General features: G+C 44.9%; 1 protein-coding gene across 12 annotated transcripts in view; it reads right to left on the bottom strand.

The window, feature by feature from the left end:
- Positions 1 to 13,044, bottom strand: part of LOC127003784 (titin-like) — a 326,729-nt gene that overhangs the window by 126,167 nt on the left and 187,518 nt on the right. Inside the window, exon 1 of one of the 12 annotated variants that reach the window (XM_050870824.1) lies at positions 12,582 to 12,624. The exons of the other annotated variants lie outside the window; for them this stretch is intronic. The gene's annotated coding sequence lies outside the window, so the exon portion shown is untranslated. Of the gene's footprint in view, positions 1 to 12,581; positions 12,625 to 13,044 lie in introns of those variants that run through there. 12 annotated transcript variants of the gene reach the window in all.

Genomic DNA, 13,044 nt, shown 5'->3' with positions numbered 1-13,044 from the left:
AAGGCGAGAGAAAGAAGAGAAGAGAAAGAACGAGAAGGATAAGGAAAGGAAGAGAAGGCGAATGGGAAACAGGAAAAATGAACAGTAAAGAGAGGAAGGAGAGGATGAAAGCAAAGGAAAACACTGTAAGAGAATGATCAGAAGGAAAGAGAGAAAGGGGAAGAAGAGAGGAAGAGAAAGAACGAGAAGGGCAAGAGAAAGAGAATGGGTAGAAAGAAAGATGGACAGTAAATAGAAAAGGAAGAGAAGAAGAGAAAGGAGAGATGAAAGAAAAACTGCAATAAAAGGAAAAGTATAGACGCAGAAAACACTTGAGGAACATAAAAAGGTTTACACAAATATTATAAGTGGGAAGAAGATACCAAAATTAACATATACTTAAAAATGATGACGAAGGCGAATGCAAAGGAGCTGAGAGAGAGAGAGAGAGAGAGAGAGAGAGAGAGAGAGAGAGAGAGAGAGAGAGAGAGAGAGAGAGAGAGAGAGAGAGAGAGAGAGAGAGAGAGAGAGAGAGAGAGAGAGAGAGAGAGAGAGAGAGAGAGAGAGAGAGAGAGAGAGAGAGAGAGAGAGAGAGAGAGAGAGAGAGAGAGAGAGAGAGAGAGAGAGAGAAATATAAATAGCAATAACGAGAACACGAGGAGCAAACAAACAAACAACAAAACAAAGTGGGATGAGTGAAGGAAATACAATACTTGAAAAAAAAATGAGAAAGGGGAAGGAAAGAAAAATAATGGGAAGGGAAGACAAAAACATGGGATAGCAAGGGAGGGAGAGAGAACAGAGGAATAAATATTAAATAGGAAGGGGGCGAAATAATAAATGGGAGGGGGACGAGAGAGAAAAAGGGAAGAGAGAGGGCGGAAGAGGAATGGCACTGAGGAGGCATCGGAGAGTTTCCACAATAATCAACTTCGTCTCTTTCATTACTGAACACACACATGACTGAGATTCCCAGGTCGGTATCATAAGACGCTTTCGCCTCACATCACCTATTTCTAAAGGCCAAAGAAGGGGTCAGTTGGGCTCTAATGAGTGTTTCTTTAGGTTAACGGTACAGAGGAAGGGTCAAACTACCACCAGGGTCATACAACTACTCCTGTAAATGCCCACATCTCCCACGAAAGCCTTGTCAGTTATGTGTTCTTGGGCGGCGAAATGTCTTATGATACGACCCCCAGTGTCTGTTCTCAAGCAATATAGGCGGCAACACGTATGCCCTCACAGTTTACCTTCCCCTGATGTCCAAAGGCAAAGTACTTCCCGTCCACGTAATCTTCCCAAATTTCCTCAATGTAAGCATGACACATATTTTACTTTCCCGAGGCTTCCTACTTTCCTTGTGTTCTTAGGTAGGCATCCTTTATATTCAACTTCAGGTATCCCCAAGTATACACCTCCCCTATATCGACCGACGCACAACGAAGAGAGATGAACACCTGCCCGCCATTAACGCTGACCTGGACTCGAGCAGGTGACAATGAGCCAGTGGATTGTTGGGCCGACCACTGTGCCATGGAGGTGAAGATATATATTACCCTAACATCTTATTTTTACCAGACTACCCGTACTTAACTAATGAATGTAACAACGAAAACATGAACAACAACGACAACAACAACAGTAACAACAAATACAGGAACAAAAGCACTAATAGGGAATTCTCAAGACGCCTCCAAACTTAATTATTTTATTTGAATCTCTTGCTTTTCATTGTGAGAGTGAAGTTTTGCAGGATTTATATTTGGACCCATACTCTCACTTTTACCATGCATAAGAACTCACTATAACCACCAGCAATAAGCTCTCTCATAAATACCGCAGCCGCCAGCAAGATCAGAACGCAATCACAACAGCAGAGAACACAATACGATGACGGTCTGCTCGTATATTAAAGAGGAAAATGAAAGGGTGCCAACCAAAAATAAAAATGAAATGTAAGTGCTTTTCTTCAAGGAGCTCGTGTGTGTGTGTGTGTGTGTGTGTGTGTGTGTGTGTGTGTGTGTGTGTGTGTGTGTGTGTGTGTGTGTGTGTGTGTGTGTGTGTGTGTGTGTTTCCGTCTGTCTGCATTTCTGTTTGCCTGTCTGCTTATTTTGGCTATACGGAAGGGCTCAGGTAGGTTAATCAGCGTGTCTAGAGCAGGTAATCACAGAGAGTGGCTCCCCAAGTGGTGGTCGTTAAGGGCAGTCATTAGCTAAGTGGATGATGGGTTCTTATCACAACACCCAAACACTCGTCATAGCAAACACTCAACACTAATAACAAGACTCTGCCATACCTCACGACACATGTACAAGACAGGTGAATATATAGAAAAGAATTACATACGTCCATCACACACGCACACAAAACTACCCACACCACAATGCATTATCTTCAAATTTCCCTCCTCAGTTTTTTCCCTCGCGTTATCTCCTACGTCGCACGCTCCCTCTTTGCTTCGTGTTCATCATTCTGAAACGGGGTCTGACATCACCTTGAATTTTGTGAACGAGCTGAGAAAGTATTGAGAAGATAGGAAGCTTGCAAGAAAGAAGGAAGGAGGAGAGATGTGAGGACGGAAAGGAAGAGAAAAGGGAAAGAAAAGAAAAATTATGAGAACTAGATGATAAAGAAAGGATTAGGACGAGGATGGAAACCTTATCGGAAGAAAATTAAGGATGATACAAAACAAGTCAACAAGTCCAAGGTAAGTAAAGCTAAAGTGCATAAATCCCGGTAATAATTTTTCTCATGACTGTTCTTTCATGTGACGCGAGGTGACGGAGGAGGAGGAGGTCATCCGTCACAGGGCACTTGGCAGCAGCATCTATCTACGTGACATTGGCTTGGGTCATGCAGCACGGGCCCTATTCTTATTTAGGAACTCTGCATGACGGAAGAGGCCACTTGTCTTTTGGGTAAGTCAGTAATATATTGTGCTTCGTAGACTGTTAGATAATTCATGGACGGGTATATTCACCGTCAGTAAAAACAGCAGTGCAGTACCGTAGACTAGGGCCAAATGGACACATCTTTATACCTCGCTCGTGACCACCTCTAGACAGGCATATTTTAGTCCACTTGCGGTTTTTCTCTCGTTTAAACTTATAGATATAATTCACAGTCATGTATTCAGCGTCAGTAAGAATAATGTGTGGTACCGTAGAGTAAGGCCAACAGGGCACATGATTCTGAATGCCTCTCCCGGTACCTCTAGACAGGGATATTTTAGTCCACTTCCGGTTGTTCTCTCGTTGAAGCTTATAGATAATTCACCGTCATGTATTCAGCGTCAGTAAGAACAATGTGTGGTACCGTAGAGTAAGGCCAACAGGGCACATCTTTCTCTATGCCTCGCCCGGTACCTCTAGACAGGGATATTTTAGTCCACTTCCGGTTGTTCTCTCGTTGAAACTTATAGATAATTCAGTCATGTATTGAGCGTCAGTAAAAACAATGTGTGGTACCGCAGAGTAAGGCCAACAGGGCACATGATTCTCTATGCCTCTCTCGTGTTCTCTTTACCTCAGTCTCGCTCGTAAGTGCTCTCCGTGCCAACATGACTCAGGGACCATCTCCAGCCAGGCATATTTTAGTCTACTTTCGTTTTTTCACTCGCTTAAACATGTAAATAGTTCCCCTGTCTAATTTTCAGCGTACAAACCTAACGTGAGTAACGGAACCCTAGAATCTTTTGCGTCGTTTCATCATTTTAACCACACGAGAAGAAACCGAAAGTCTGGTTCCAATAATTTTTAGGGAGAAGAATTTGATGCAAGGTTAAAAAAAATGTAAAATGGAACTTGTGGACATAACTGCACTGCGATATATTAGATTATACAATAAATACAAAATGGTCAGGGTGATGATTAGTATGATGGCCTCTTCCTATCTTAAGAGTTGCAAGACTATGATATCGATGACAATGGAGGAGAAATGTTTATCTCTAACGAAGAACTCTCTCTCTCTCTCTCTCTCTCTCTCTCTCTCTCTCTCTCTGAAGGTTGTTTTCTCTTTTTCATTTTCCTCCTAAACTCTTTTCTGCATGATTTTCTCTCTCATTCCAACTGGCATCTAACTTATCATCCTTATTTTTCTTCCAATAGTCTTTCCATCCTCGTCCTAAGCTTCTTTTCTTTCTCAACCAGTTTTCGTATTCTTTCTTTTCTTTCCTTCTTTCTTTCTTTCCAGTCTTCCTATCTCGCCTCCTTCCTTTTTTTCTCCTAATAGTCTTCCCATCCTCGTCTTGAGCTGCTTCTCTTCCTCAATTAGTTTTCATATCCTTTCTTTTTCTTTCCTTCTTTCTTCCTTTTCAGTCCTCCTATCTCTTCTCCTTTCTGCTTTTTTCCTTTCGTCTTTCCTTTCCTTCTCCCTGTCTCTCCCCCTTCCTTCTTTCTTCCTTCCATGTTCTCTATCTTCCCAATACTTTCTCGGCTCCTTCACAAAATTCTAAGTGATTTCAGACCCGGTTTCAGAATGATCAACACGAAGCAAAGAGGGAAGCGTGGGACGTAGGAGATAAAGCAAGGAAAAATAAGGGAGGGAAGATGGAAGTCCAGATCCAATAGAAAATATATTACGAAGGGGAAGAACCAGAGCAAAGAAGGAAAGAAAAGCAAAAGGGGAAAAGATCTTAAATTCCGACAAAATGAATGACGGAGATGGAGAGAAGGAGAAACAGGAAAAGGAAACGGAAGTCCGGATCCAGTATAACGAATGAATGAATGAATAACAGGGAAGAAGAACGAAATGAAATAACAAAAAAACAAACAAACATGGAAGTAGTAAAAAAATATGACTTCACTGGAAATAAAAGACACGAACAGGATTATTATTTTTTTTTACAGCAAGGCAGACAGCTCAAGGGCCCAAACACACACACACACACACACACACACACACACACACACACACACACACACACACACACACACACACACACACACACACACACACACACACACACACACACACACACACACACACACAATAACAATCACACACACACAAAAAAAACACATTAGACCCTCCTCCGAACGAAAGATAAGAGAAGGAGAGACATTTTAACATATATATCGTTCCATCAAAATCTTACTCTGTTGACTTGCTTCCGAGAGCGTTCAAGGCAAGAAGGTTCATCTGTCTCTTACGTTGAAAGGCACACATCCTCACGCCTTGACTTATGGGGGGGTGGGAGTGGAGGGAAGAGGGTGGTGGGGTGTGTGGGTGGAGGGAAGATGGTGGTGGGATGTGTAGGTGGGGGCGAGGGGGAAGGGAGAGGCTCATACTACATGCATATCTTTGACGCCGCGTGTGTGTACGAGGCGCCGCCCTGTCATCACCGCCACATACATCTTTCATTACAACCCGGCACTGCTTTTAGGGCGCGAGATATCCCATTCACGGCCGATACTTGTTGTGTTGCTGCTTCTATATCTACCTACCTCCTGTCTGTGTCCGTGCCTGTTTGTTGATGAAGTGAGAAAATATATATACACAGGGCTTTTTTTGTGTGTACAGCAAAGGAAGCAGCTCAATGGCAATAATAGATAAGAACATATATATAGAAGCCCGGTAATCACTGCTCCTATAGAGAGAAATATAGATGAGCAGGCCAAAAGAGAGACTGATTCAGTGTTATGTACGTATCTATCTATATATGCATAACTTTTCTATATGTTTATCTTTATTTCTCCATCAAACTAGTTACTTTTACTTGCTTTATACATCAGAGAAGGGCTAAAACACACGTTGACGGTTCATAAATACCCTAATTGTCACTATCTATATATGCATAACTTTTCTATATATTTCTCTTTATTTCTCCATCAAACTAACTACTATAACTTACTTTATACATCAGAGAAGGGCTAAAACATACATTGACAGTTCTTAAATACCCTAATTGTCATTATCTATCTATATATGCATAATTTTTCTATATATTTTTCTTTATTTCTCCATCAAACTAACTACTATGACTTACTTTAAACATGAGAGATTGGCTAAAACACAAAGATAACGCTTCTTTTACCATTTATCCTGATTACCCCTTTTCATTAACCTTAAAAACTACGTACACCATTTCGTAATTACATATTGTGGTCCCTTTTAAACTCCGACTAACAATTTCATCTTAGTTTGAGGCGCCAAGTAGGACAGTTTCTGCTTTGGCTTAGTTCCCGCTTTGACGGAGAAGAGTTAAGGTTTGAAGGGGAAGCTCCTGCGTTTTCGTGTGACTGCTAAACCTTCTTCCCAGCTTGCGTTCCCTAAAGTTTTTCATGTGTAGACTTCCGTATGTACATATATTCTAATGTTTGTAAGTACTCTCCCACTATCTAGTCTTTCTGCTTTCCTGTTTATTTTCTTCTATCTGTACATTTCGTGTTATTCAATATTTGCACACACACACACACTCACACACACACACACACACACAAAAGAATGGACACTTATAAAAACAGACTCACTCGGCCCATTCAAACACACACACACACACGCACATAAACACGCAAACACACAGGTGACCTTGAACTCCGCTCCACCGCACCTTCAATTAAAGGTCTTGCAGGTAACCACGCCATATATGGGCATGATGGCATTTACCTGTGTGTGTGTGTGTGTGTGTGTGTGTGTGTGTGTGTGTGTGTGTGTGTGAATAGTGGATATATATGAAGGTCGAGAGAGAGAGAGAGAGAGAGAGAGAGAGAGAGAGAGAGAGAGAGAGAGAGAGAGAGAGAGAGAGAGAGAGAGAGAGAGAGAGAGAGAGAGAGAGAGAGAGAGAGAGAGAGAGAGAGAGAGAGAGAGACACGGGGTTTGATGGAATGATAAGCGTGAGAGGTAGCCGACAGGAAGAGAAAGAAAGGGAGGAAGAAGAGAGATAAGTGGAGAGAATTAATTTAATAAGAGAGGGAGAGGAGGAAGGGGGAGAAGGAAAGGAGAGGGAGAAAGAGAGAAAGGAAACAGGATTAGATGATAATGCACCAACTCCTCCTCCTCCTCCTCCTCTTCCTCTTCCTCTTCCTCCAATGGGAATGATGGTCAATTAAAATATAAGAGAAGAGAGCAAGACTATATTATCTAACAGGTAAATAGTTAAGTGTGTGTGTGTGTGTGTGTGTGTGTGTGTGTGTGTGTGTGTGTGTGTGTGTGTGTGTGTGTGTGTGTGTGTGTGTTACCTGAGTCATTTATGTTACCTGCAATATATCAAAGCCACGGCACTCATCAGTCTCACTCACATCACTCTTAAGGATCAAGTACATCACGCAATTCTTTCCTGTCAATCTCACTTTCTTTATCTAACCCAGAAAGTCTTATCGTCGTTTCCAAACACGCACACCTGTCCCCTATCAGCTGCCTACTATCTCTTTCTCGCCTCACAAGTACAACGGTGTTAATCTTGATAGTTGCCTAATAATATTGTGTGTACCTTGGGTTATGAGCCCACGGTGAACTTAAAAGTGTCCTTATTTTTTTACCGCATAAACAACATAAAAAACTGTCATTATTTTTAGAGGTAACAATAATAACTCAATTAATTTTACCATATTTTCTTTTACATTTGATAAATAAAAAAAATATTCAGGACTACTTCTATATATATGAGTCGTCCACTGTATGTTTTTTTCCCATTCTCCCACTACGGTAATAGGAACAGAAAATGGACCGAAAATGCACAAAAATGATGTTCTTATAATGATAACAGAAAAATAACCTCCCTTCAGAAAAATAGCTCCAGAGGTCCATTGATACTCCCATCTTGAGCGACAGTAAGCCGCACGCCCCAAAAGGGAATCAAGTCACTCAAAAAAATGCATTCTCTATCCAGCTTCTCCGTGCCATGAGGCGGACCAAGCGGCCTGCGGCGTGCGTGGTGCCTCAGGGCGGGAGACTGACACCAGAGTCTTTCCCAGAGCCACCAAGGGACAGGCCGGGCACGCAGGGGTGTCCGGTGACCTGCCCCTCTCTCCTCCTCCTCTGTACTTTCTATCCACTCCCTCCTCCTTCTTCTGCTACCCCTACTCTTGCCTCTCTTCTCAGGCGGCAATCTTGACAGGGACGTGAGGTAGAGCCCCAAACAGCGGCTCCCTTCATCGCGGAGTGACAGAAGCCAGCGGTGATCCAAGTCCTGGAGTCGTGCAGCTTTACTTCATATTACCCTCTCCCTCTCCCTTCCTCCCTCCCTCTTGATCAAGCCTCCACAGAGTCCCCATCACAATGCCGTCTCACAGTTCCTATTCGTGGTTCTTCTCACAGTACTCCGTCGTTATTAATGGACCCAAGACTGTGATTTAGCGTAACAGAAGCGCGGAATCAGGAGTGACGTTGACATGACACGGACAGAAGAGACAGGCAGGACTAAACCGAAGGAGAAAATGACCAACTACTTTTTCCTTTTCACTCACGTTTTCCTTCTCTCCCTGCCACTCCAGCTGACAGACGGACGATCTCAAGGGACTGTGTCATAGTAACAGAAAGTAGAGGAGGAGGAGGAGGGTGGGAAGACGGGGGAGAAAGAGGAGGAGGAAGAGGGGGATACAGAGGGAAGGAGATAAGCTGGAGTGCACGTGAGTAAGTGGAGGTTGAAGATGAAAACAAGAGACAGGAGAGATCATGGAGAGATAAGAACAGTGAGAGAAACACAGGACGGTAGAATGGAGAGGAGAGAAGTAGTTGAAGAGGGAGAGAAGAGAGGCAAGGCTTGAGAAGAGGAGAAAAGACGTAGAGGAGAGCAAGAAAAGGGCGGAGTCGAGGTGTCCTGGTGAATCAAGGTCAGATGCGTGAGAAGCCGAGAGCAGACCAAAGCTCCTCTTCTTATTCATGTTCTTTGAGCCACTCTTTCCTGCTCCACCCTCCCCCGTGCCCCCTCCCCCTCTTCCTGCGTATCTCTTTTTTTCCTTCTATCCCATCCTCCGTCCTCCCTTTCCTTCCTCTGTCTCAACTTCCTCATTCTCCTAATTCTCTTTCATATCCATAGTCGTTTGTATGAGTTGTTTATGACTTGCTGTATATAGTCTGGGAAATCCCCGCTCTAATATGTGTAATGGTAAGTTTAATTGTAAGAAGATCGCAGTGGACGTGTTTACTTCTTTTTAGCTCTCTTGCCCTTCTTTCCTTCCTGTCTCCTTCCTCTCCTCGTTTCACCACCACCACCATCAACAACAATAGCCCCACCACTGTCACTCCGCGCCGCACCAAAACAACACATCCATTACCAGCCGCCTGTCGGTGTCAATAGCCGCACACGTGTCATTATCCGACCTCAGGCACAGGTAAACAGCCCTCGCACCTGCCCCGCCTCCGCCCGCCAGGTGCCAGGGCGTGGGCGTGTTACAAGGGCCGGGCGTAACATTAACTTCAACGTGACGAGAGAGTGACGCCCTAGCGGACCCCAAGACGCCCATCTCGAGGGGAATGAGTCAGCCTCGACGCCCAAAGGAGGAGGCCCACACTCAGCAGCCAAGAATCCGGTCCGACTTGAAACTCGTGGACGGCGTAAAAACTACAATCGCGGGTGTGAGGCGGAGGTGAACACGCCGCAAAAGGCTCAATGAAAGGCTCCCCGCGGGCCTCAACGGGACCCTACAAGGCCTCGGCGCGGGGAGAGGCTGAACGATAAGTATCAGCGGGTTGGAACATTATTACAAGAGCGTCGGACTGTAAGTTGAACCGATAAGACGGGATAAAAAATGATTGGACCTGAGGGTTTAAGAGAAGGTTTAAAGGAAAGGTATTTGGACAAGGAAAAACACTCCGACTCAGAAAACACACAAAATAAAGTATAAAATAAAGAGTCAAATCGAAATAAAAAATATATATATAATAATAAAAATAAAGGTCATTAGCTTTTAATACTCCAAAAGAATTATATATATTTTTGTCATTAACCTACAAAGATTTTTTTTTTTGCCAACAACGCTTAGATACGCAATTACTAACTATTTTTCATTTCATAATAAAAGCAACTATACACGCTCTTATGTAAAAGTCAGACCATCTCATAAATAGCCAATTCAATAACCGACGCAAGATGAAAGAAAAATTATAGAAAGAAAAAGAACAATAATTAAACAAAACAAAACAGGCAGCACCACCACAACGACCCCCAGGCTTACAAATCAGAGCCCAGATTGCCATACCCACCTGCACCCCTATCATTACTTCCACAATCGACACCACGACCATTACGACCATCACGCCACGACCACCACCGCCCCCTCGCCCACCTGCTGCCCACCCATGTAACACTCAAAACAAAACACAAACAACGCATTTCGAGCTGCCTCACACACGACATGATGGGCAAGGGGGGAGGGGAGGTAGGGGAGGAGGTCTAGGGGAAGAAAGGGGGGAGGAAGGGGAGGGATAAAAGGGGAGGAGAAGGACCATGCAGGCACCAACATCACTCACCCTGACACACACACACACACACACACACACACTGTCCTTCGTTGACCAAACCGCCCACAACAATACTTCAATAAACCGCGCGTCCCACAAATCACCTCCTACAAGCCCCCACCCACCCCACCCATCAACCCTCCACCCACCCAGCCCCCGCCCACCCCATTACCCATTACTCCTTCACACTGCCGCCCACCCATTGTGTCCCACCCACCCACCCACAACCTCCCCCCCCCGGCCATAGCTATCAGCATTCAATCACGCCCTATATTCAATTCCACCCATATGTTGTGCAATCGGTTTCTGGCAATACATAAACACACAGACACACACAGGCCGCCCCCATCCACCTCCACCCCCCACCTGCATGCTGCCTCCATCCACCCGCACAAGGAGGAGATTTTATTCCACCCCTCCACCGCCCCGACCTCCCCCGTCAGCACCCCGGCGTGTTGTTCTCCTCCCTTCCCTTGCCTCCTGACACTGCCCACACACAATTAAGGGAAGGCAGATGGTCGCTTCCTTACCAGTGCTAGTGTGTGTTGTTGCGAAAAGCTGAATTTGGACACACTAAAACACCGGGAGGGAGAGATATAACGACTACGATGATAACTTTAATTTATACGACTACTACTACTACTACTACTACTACCACAACGATTACTACAACTTTACTACCTCCAGCACTCTACAGCTCATTCAACTTATATACTTTCATTACTATTATCACTGGTGCTACTTAAGTCTTCAACCATAAAGGCGACACACACACACACACACACACACACACACACACACACACACACTTGCCCGTGCCCGCATCGACATCCATTCCCACGGCCTTTCCAGCAACCAACCCTGTCTCCGTCACCCACCCCAATGCCTGCACACACACACACACACACACACACACACACACACACACACACACACACACACCGCCTCCTCCCCCAACACATACGACCTTCACCCTAGGCCCTCCAAACACAACCCAAACATCCACCCACACACCCACACGCCCACACCCACTTTTGATTGTGGGCGGGAAGGGCGTCGGAGAATAACTGCTTACAAGTACCATGTTATGTACACCCCTTTGTGAGCGTGTGTGTGTGTGTGTGTGAGTGTATGTGTGTGCGCGCGTACAGAGATCCCGCCCGTGACTGTTTGTTGAGGCCGCTTTGTGTGTGTGTGTGTGTGTGTGAGTGTGTGTGTGTGTGTGTGGTCTGACAAACTCGATGTCAAATAGTTTACATCCGATTTTCTTTTAAGCCAATAATCTCTCTCTCTCTCTCTCTCTCTCTCTCTCTCTCTCATTTCGTTATAATCTTCACCAAGCTTACAACATTTACCTTCCCTTCCCCCCTCACTTTCTCCATCCACGCCTCGCCTCCCCCACCACACCTACGCTATACTTTCCCCTTCCTCCCCCGCTAGTGTCCTCGTCAACCACACACCACAACGCACCGCCCACCGAGTCACAACGAAGAGGGTCATATTCCTAAACATTTCGGAGCCCAGACACACAGAGATTTGAGGGTTTCGTTGGAGTTGTGGGCCTTTCCATGGATAGTTTTTTTAACCCTGGTGGTAGTTTGACGAGGCTTTTGTACCATGAACGTGAAAAAAAAAACGCAAGAGAACCAGATTGTTTTTTTTTCGACCTTTGGAAATCGCTGATGTGAGAGGAAGAAGAGTCTGAGAATATCGTACAATAGCTACCCTTTGCATTTCGCCATTCACGGGTCACTATACTGAATCAATCACTTCAAGGTCACCATTTGTAAGGCATCATACCAGTGCGAATGAACTTTATGGACGGTATATCATTGCCGCCTTTCCGTATCATTCTGAGTACTCCTTCGTCACTATAAACATAATATCGTTAACATCATCGTAGGTGTCACCATTGGAGTAGTCACCATGAGCATATCACTATCATGCGTACACGTGTCTTAATCCGTGCGTAACTGCGTCATATCATCGTCACCAGATAGAGGTAGCCATAAGTGTCACCATACGCAAGTCACCATCCAAGCGTCACTATATGCAAGTCACTATCACTACGTCAATGTGTAATGCCGTCATCAAACATGTCACCATCAACGTTTTATTATTCGTGTCACAATCTGCGCGTCACCATCACTATACGCGCAACAGCATCACTATACGCATGTCACCACTCCTTTACGCACAACCTCTGCGTCACCTCACTCTCCTCTCACCATCCAGAACCCGACTGACGCACTCTTCCCTACATGACCACGGTGTGTGTGTGTGTGTGTGTGTGTGTGTGTGTGTGTGTGTGTGTGTGTGTGCACATGGAGGGAGGGGGTAAATGGGGGTAGTCACTCAGGCTTACGTCCGAACATCCTGCTTGAGTGTGTGTGTGTGTGTGTGTGTGTGTGTGTTTCATTGAAAAAAAAAAGATCAACGAACGGCTATCATGTTGAAACCAATATTCAAATGTAATAAAAAAGCACACACACACACACACACACACACACACACACACACACACACACACACACACACACACACACACATGTACGTAATGCCAACCCGCACACACATACATACACGAACCAAACCACGCCCTGCTGTGCGATGGGCGGGGTGGGGTGGGGCGGGTGGGGCGAGGGTGGGAGGTGGGAGGGGTGG

This window comes from Eriocheir sinensis, chromosome 26, assembly GCF_024679095.1.
Source record: "Eriocheir sinensis breed Jianghai 21 chromosome 26, ASM2467909v1, whole genome shotgun sequence".
NCBI lineage: Eukaryota > Metazoa > Arthropoda > Malacostraca > Decapoda > Varunidae > Eriocheir > Eriocheir sinensis.
This window is presented reverse-complemented; position numbering and strand designations above follow the sequence as displayed.